The sequence below is a fragment of the Oncorhynchus masou genome, chromosome 32 (genome assembly GCF_036934945.1).
Source record: "Oncorhynchus masou masou isolate Uvic2021 chromosome 32, UVic_Omas_1.1, whole genome shotgun sequence".
In the NCBI taxonomy this organism is placed as follows: domain Eukaryota; kingdom Metazoa; phylum Chordata; class Actinopteri; order Salmoniformes; family Salmonidae; genus Oncorhynchus; species Oncorhynchus masou.
This window is the reverse complement of record NC_088243.1, coordinates 54,749,522-54,757,594: the sequence shown is the minus strand read 5'-3', so window position 1 is coordinate 54,757,594 and position 8,073 is coordinate 54,749,522. Positions and strand designations below refer to the sequence as shown.

The 8,073-nt window shown below is 43.8% G+C and overlaps 1 long non-coding RNA gene across 1 annotated transcript; it reads left to right on the top strand.

Annotated features, from left to right (window-relative positions):
* Positions 1-2,400: 2,400 nt before the first annotated feature.
* LOC135527024 (uncharacterized) lies at positions 2,401-6,949 on the top strand. The gene is made up of 2 exons (XR_010453388.1): positions 2,401-2,673; positions 5,194-6,949. It is a non-coding gene; the product is annotated as an uncharacterized LOC135527024 (long non-coding RNA).
* Positions 6,950-8,073: the final 1,124 nt, after the last annotated feature.

The window sequence follows — 8,073 nt, the reverse complement described above, 5'->3', positions numbered from 1 at the left end:
AGCATGTGGCCTGCTCCTCACACTGCACTGACAGCACGTGTCTCAACATCTTTATTATGGCCATATCCGTCTCTAACTGTGTGTGTGTGTGTGTGTGTGTGTGTGTGTGTGTGTGTGTGTGTGTGTGTGTGTGTGTGTGTGTGTGTGTGTGTGTGTGTGTGTGTGTGTGTGTGTGTGTGTGTGTGCGTGTGTGCGTGCGTGCGTGCGTGCACGCGCGTGTGTGTGTGTGTGCATGTGCATGCGTGCTTGTGTGTGTATGTGCATCTAATATGAATCAGAGTGAAGCACTCGCTAGCTGCAGTCTCTTATGACTGCTCACATTAGAGAGTCTAAAAAAAAGCAAGGGATCTTTTTTTAGAGATGGGTTGTCAAGATGGAGTATAAGTAATCTCTTCATAAGCATACACACACACACACACACACACACATACACACACAACATTGCATTAAGGGTTTATGTGGCTGCACCACCACCAATAATGCCCTATTACATCCTGACCCCCACCCAGCCATTGCAGTTGTCTATCGCAAACAAACACCAACACTCTCTGCCCTGCTCGTCAGAGAACGCTGCCTGCACTGACAAGGTGGTCTTTCTCTCGTTCTCCCTCCCCTCTATGTGTGATGGTGTGAATAACCAGTTGAGGACATTGCCTTCTTCTGTTTCCTCATCTCTCAGAGAAATTAGATTTCCTTGGAACCCAGTGATGTCTGCCAGGCATGGCTTCAGAGAATAAATGAATGGTGTTATGATGTGGTTTAACCAGGGCTTCTTCAGGTCGTATACGCAGCTCTGTTGCATAAGCACTGGGAAGTTGGTTGAGGGTCCTGAGACAGAATTAACTGTATTTATAGTTTTGTCCATTTTGACATTGTTGTTTTGGATACACATACAGAGAGTGACTTGGGGAGACTTGGCCTCTGATGAAGTATCCTGTGATCATATATCTACCAGATTTGTCTATGAATCATCACACACACACACACACACACACACACACACACACACACACACACACACACACACACACACACACACACACACACACACACACACACATAATTGAATTGTATAGATCACCTAGAAGACTATACAAAGTTCATATACGCTGAGTGTACAAAACATTAGGAACACCTACCTAATATTGAGTTGCATCCCCATTTGCCCTCAGAACAGTCTTAATTCATCGGGGTATGGACTGCAAGTTGTCGAAATCGTTCCACAGGGATGCTGGCCTATGTTGCTTCCCACATTTGTGTCAAGTTGGCTGTATGTCCTTTGGGTGGTGGACCATTCTTGATACACACAGGAAACTTTTGAGCGTGAAAAACCTAATGGCATTGCAGTTCTTGACACACTCAAACTGGTGCGCCTGGCACCTACTACCATACCCCGTTCAAAGGCACTTGAATCTTTTGTCTTGTCCATTCACCCTCTGAATGGCACATATACACAATCCATATACACAGCATACACAGCATCGGCACATATACACAGTCTCAATTGTTTCAAGGCTTAAAAATCATTATTTAACCCGTAACCTCCCCTTCATCTACACTGATTGAAGTGGATTTAACAGGTGACATCAATAAGGGATCATAGCTTTCCCCTGGATTCACCTGCTCAGTCTATGTCATGGAAAGAGGAGGTGTTCCTAATGTTTTGTACACTCACTGTACGTAATGGTTCATATTGTTGTTGATGTGAATTGGGTCAAGATGTTCAGAAGAGGGTGTAGTGGTTTTAAAGTGGTACCTCTGAAAATTCAAAGTTGTTACCCAACTCGTCAACAGCTCCTTGATGGGAGCAGCTGATCAGGGTAAATAGAGCCCCCATCTCCATCTCTATTCAATGTTGGACTCAAAGAGCAGAAGGACAGGAATAGAGCACTCAGCCCAACAGGATGCACACACACAAAAGGCCAACCTCACACATTATGGCATCAGTAACATTATCAGAGATATTGAGGCTACATTCCACCACATGCTACAGTACCACTTTATAGGGGTTCTATGTTTTATCAAGACACTTTGTATCAGATAAGCATTGGTCTAGTATACCAGCTTTATTCTATACCGGAGCCAATTACAGCCTGGTAATGAACAGAGGTAGATTTAGACTTTTCCTGTTTTTACAACTCTCAATCTGTTCCCCCGTTCCTACTTCTGCTCTTTTGGAACTCCCCACTCAACTTCTATTTATATTTTTCTCAATCTCTTCATCTACCTCCATCTCTTTCTGTCTCTATCCATCAACACAAGCATCCAATGACAGTGCTCTGGGATAGGAAATGGAGGACGGTGCTATATTTAGAATCAGGGAAGGAGGGCAGATTGAGGGAGCAAATGAGAGAGAGAGAGAGAGAGAGAGAGAGAGAGAGAGAGAGAGAGAGAGAGAGAGAGAGAGAGAGAGAGAGAGAGGAGATACATCTACATTCTACTGCTGCCTCAGGACAAACACAGTCGGAAACAGAACTACAGAGAGCACTCAGAGACGAGCGTCGCTAATTCTCTTTTTTTTGAAGACACAGATCTTATCTGCACAGAGATTCACACATTCTACTAAAGAGTTGACTAAAGAGTTGACGCGAGAAACCTGGATATACACTACAGTAGCAAAGAACAGAGAAAGAGGAAGAGACTTGGATATACACCCTACAACTCTTATTACAGGTGAGTCTGCAAGACAGTGGTGCCGAAGACCATTACAATAGCCTACAGTTATAACTACTGTATTAGAATATAGACATGATGGTAATCAGGGTTGGGTAGGTAATATTTTAAATGTAATACATTACAGTTACTAGTTACCTGTCCAAATTTGTAATCAGTAACATAACTTTTGGATTACCCAAAATCAGTAATGTAATCTGATTACTTTTGGATGACTTTCTCCTTTAAAGGCATTCGAAGAAGAGACAAAAGGATCCATCTGTCAAATGCATTTGTTGGGTCATCATAGTTGTCTCTGACTTGTGGTCAGACTCCCTCAGGTGTAACAAACTTAAACTTGCGCTTTTTTTCAATACTGAACTGAATGTCACTGAAAAAACAGTAATCCAAGAAGTAATCATCTAGTTTTTCAAAAGTATATGTAATCAGATTACAATATTTTCGCTGGTAATGTAACTGATTACAGTTACAGGTAGTTTTTTTGTAATCAGATGACATGTAACCGATTACATGAAGTCAGTTACTCCCCAATCCTGTTGCTATATATATTTTCTGTGTATAGTAACAATGCTAGTATTGGTCTGAATCACTGTATACCAACGAGGTGTGGTTCTATATTTAGCAGCCGTTCCACCTTGAGGGATACAGGGAGAGGCTGGCTTTTAGGGTTTGGCTGGAGCTATTTTTGTCATTGAGGTCCGGACTGAAATACTCTGCAGGCTGCTGTCAGGGCTGAAATAACATGGGTTCCATAAGAAAATATGTTTGAGTATATAGTTCTGTATGGTTCTGGGTGACTGGTTTGGTATTTATGGTATTTACACTGAACAAAAACATTTACACAACATGCAACAATTTCAAAATTTTTACTGAGTTGCATTTCATATAAAGAAATCATTCATTTGGCCCTAATCTATGGATTTCACTTAACTGGTTGTGGCGTGGATCAGAAAACCAGTCAATTTCTGGTGTGACCATTATTTGCCTCATGCAACGCGACACATCTCCTTCACATAGAGTTGATCAGGCTGTTGATTGTGGCCTGTGGAATGGTGTCTCACTGCTTTCAATGGCTGTGCAAAGTTGCTGGACATTGGCAGAAACTGGAACACGCTGTTGTACACGTCAATCCAGAACATGGGTGACATGTCTGGTGAGTATGAAGGCCATGGAAGAAATGTGACATTTTCAGCAGTTGTGTACAGATTCTTGCAACATGGGGCCATGCATTATCATGCTGAAACATGAGGTGATCGATGGATGAATGGCATGACAATGGGCCTCAGGATCTTGTCACGGCATCTCTGTGCATTCAAATTGCCATTGATAAAATGCAGTTGTGTTCATTGTCCGTAGCTTATGCCTGCCCATACCATAACCCCACCTCAACCATAGAGCACTCTGTTCATAACGTGACATCAGTAAATGGCTCACCCACACAACGCCATACAGGCTTGTCTGCCATCTTCTTGGTACAGTTTAAACCGAGATTCATCCATTCTCCAGTGTGCCAGTGGCCATTGAAGGTGAGCATTTGCCCACTGAAGTCGGTTATGACGCCAAACTGCAGTCAGGTCAAGACCCTGGTGAGGTTGACGAGCACGCAGATGAGCTTCCCTGAGATGGTTTCTGACAGTTTGTGCAGAAATTCTTTGGTGGTGCAAACCCACAGATTCATCAGCTGTCCAGCTGGCTGGTCTCAGACGATCCCACAGGTGAAGAACCCGGATGTGGAGGTCCTGGGCAGGCGTGGTTACACGTGGTCTGCAGTTGTGAGGCAGGTTGGACGTACAGCCACATTCTCTAAAACGACGTTGGAGAGAGCTTATGGTAAAGAAATGAACATGACATTATCTGGAAACTGCTCTGGTGGACATTCCTTCAGTCACATGCCAATTGTGTGTCAAAACATTTCAGAGTGGCCTGTTATTGCCCCCAGCACAAGGTGCACCTCTGTAATTATCATGCTGTTTAATCAGCTTCCTGATATGCCACACCTGTCAGGTGAATGGATTATCTTGGCAAAGGAGAAATGCTCACTAACAACATTTGAGAGAAATACATTTTTGTGCATATGGAACATTTCTGGGATATTTTATTTCAACTCATGAAACATGGGACCAACACTTTACATGTTGCATTTATAGTTTTGTTCTGTGTATATACCAGTGTGTTTACATAGCTATGTTTCTCATGGACACGGTGTGTTTGTCTTACGGTCATATTTACACAACTCCTCCTGAGCAAACAGAGAGGAGAGGAGAGCATGGATTTGTGTAAAGAAATAGGAGTAGTGGAGATGGGGATGTTTGTGGCTTAGGTTACCAGGTATAGAATGGTGTTGATGTGGTTCTGTGGGGACCGTTGAAAGGAGCAGTTATGAAATATGATTAATCAGAGTATTTAATAAGATACCATTTCCCAAATGTCAGACCCTGCGTTCATGAGGACAAAGTCACTCAGATATGATTCAAACATTACCTCTTACTGACAGATGTCTGTCTCTTTCTTTCCCAGCAGCCATGCGTCCTAGATCCAAACTCCTGTCCCAGAAGAGGAGACTACAGCTTCCCACCATCAGAGAGGGCTACGAGGACCTAGTCAGAGACATGAACCAGTTGAATCAGATTAACCAGTCCAACACCCTCCACTCTGCCCAGCCTACCACTCACCCAGGGCCCTGCCCACACACTCTCTCCTCAGAGGACTACCTGCTGTCCATATGCCACCTGGCTCACCCCACCTCCCTTCCCACCAATGACATTATCAACCCTCGCAAGCAGGACTCGCTGCACCACAGGCCGAGGCTGCTGCGGCTCGCTGTGCAAGATGAAAACTCTCCAAAGACCACTGCACTTTGTCACAGGGGAAAGGCTCATGGTAAGGACAGGGTGGAGCCTGGGATGTACTCTGACCTCATTACTGTGTGCGGAGGACAGGAGAAAGATTCCAAATGTAGCAAGCCTGCGTTTGGTCGCCATGGTGCGTCAGATCCTTTAGAATTCCTGTACAGCAGCCCCACCCACTCCACCTGTCAATCAGGGAATGGGAGGCAGTGATTGGGTTTGAGGAGACACTGGGTGGTGTCTGAGGGCCAGTCCTGCCCACGGGCACACAGTTAACCCCGCTCTTGCCCCTCTGGCATCCAGCAGCAACGTAAGAGCAGCTGTCCTAAGTTCCGTGATACAGCCACCCCTGACTGTGCCCCCTCTCTCTCTTTTACCTCACCACACAGCCCTCACAGACATGCACACCTACACAGGACTCTGCAGAACAGCTACAGGCTAGGATAGGTGGCCCGTTTAACAAAGAAAACAAGGGGGGTGAAGGGAGAGGGAAGGAGAGGAAGGAGGAGAGGAAAAGGGAGAGCTCCACGGTCAAACATTCCCTGATCTCTCAGTGGATGTCAGATTGTCCCTGTGGCTGGATGGAGGCCTGTGTATGAGCTTGCCTTCTGCCCACCATCGCAGATATGTAAAGGCATCAGAACCACTGAACCACATCAACAGTCCATAGACCTATATGACAGGATATGAACAATGACAAGACACCACAGTTTCACTATGACAGTAGATACCTGCTGAAATGTTTTTTTGTTTGTTAAAAAAAAAATGTTTTAATTGAATATCTGAAACATGCAATGTACTTGCAGTGAAGCCGCTCAACAACTACATCATACCAGTCATCCAACAGAGTCCCATTCACAGGGACACACAGAAGCATCCAGGGTCAATGCCCTGCTCAAGGGCATGTTGACCGATCTCCCACCAGGCTAAAAAACATGAACCTGAACCCTCCAAGATCCCCCCACAGTTCCCCAATAGCTGTCCCTCAACCATTCGAGACCACTCCCACAGTCCCCCCCCCAAAGAATATATATATATTTTTTAATACAATTAATTCCATTCCCCACCCTCAAGAACCCCCCCAATGCACCAACAACCAAGAGAATGAGCTAAAGAGAAAAAAGTAAAAGACCTGCTGAATTGACACGACAGCAAATATAAATGTTGATCTATGAGAAATGTCACTGAACTATACAATGAGTGTACAAAACATTAGGAACACCTTCCTAATATTGAGTTGCACCCCATTTTGCCCTCAGAACAGCCTCAATTCATTGAGGCATGGACTCTACGTGGTGCCAAAAAATGAATTGATTTAAAAAAAAACATGTTTTTAATACAGTGTCTGTCTGTCATGATTTTTAACCTGTGACCCTTTACAAAGGCATGATAACTTGTTTTTGTGCACATTAAATGTCAGAAACCCAATATTCCATGAAGTCTGTCATTTCTTCTGGTTTCCACGGCAACTGCTGAGGGATTCCGAAGAGGTAAATGGAGGCATCTTGATTCCGTGTGTGAAGAAGGAACCAGCACAAACAAATATCCTGGATAAACCAACCAACAGACAAAAAGTCTGTTACCCTCTGTAAAGGGTCACAAACTGCACTGTTGGTTATGGGCTTGTAGGTAACCATTTCACGGTAAAGTCTACACTTGTTGTGTTCGGCGCATGTGGCAAATACCGTTTGATTTGATTTGATTTGAAACGGGCACAAAATAATTTGGATGAGGTTATTCCAGATTAAGGCCTAGGGGCTCTATTCATTCTGTATCACTGAATAGTTACAGATTGTGGGATAGAAATGTAAAGGTAATTTCCGATTAAGCCGATATACACTGAGTATAAAAAAACATTAGGAACACCTTCCTAATATTGAGTTGCACTCCCTTTTGCCCTCAGAACAGCCTGAATTCGTCGGGGCAGGGACTCGACATGGCGTCGAAAGCATTTCACAGGGATGCTGGCCCATGTTGACTCCAATGCTTCCCACAGTTGTGTCAAGTTGGATGGATGGTGGACCATTCTGGATACAGACAGGAAACTGTTGAGTTTGAAAAATCCAGCAGCGTTGCAGTTCTAAATAAGGCTTACATGGGATTTCTCTTATGTCTCTATTCAATTCTTACAGCAGAAATTCAGCTTTTGAAAATCACAAGGCGAATTCGGAATAAGTGGGACACTATTTGCCTTTCTGTCTTCTGCAACCTCTTTCGACATCCATCCATCATATTAACCCAACAATGATACATTTATGAAAATCCTCAAGATGTTTCCTAATGACACACACAAAAGATATTTGATCTCATATTTACAGGAGGCATGACTAGGGCTGTGGAGGTCATGAAGATTTGTCAGCCAGTTATTGTCATGCAAAAGACTGCCAGACTCACGTTAATTGACCATTAATGAACATAAACTCCCTTAACACATTTGGAACGTTACGTTTTAAAAGTCTAATAAATCAATTGCATATACACCATCAGTGGTGATTTTAGCATGTAAAAAAAAGTGGGATGCTTGCCAGCAAAGCCACTACACAACACAACACTA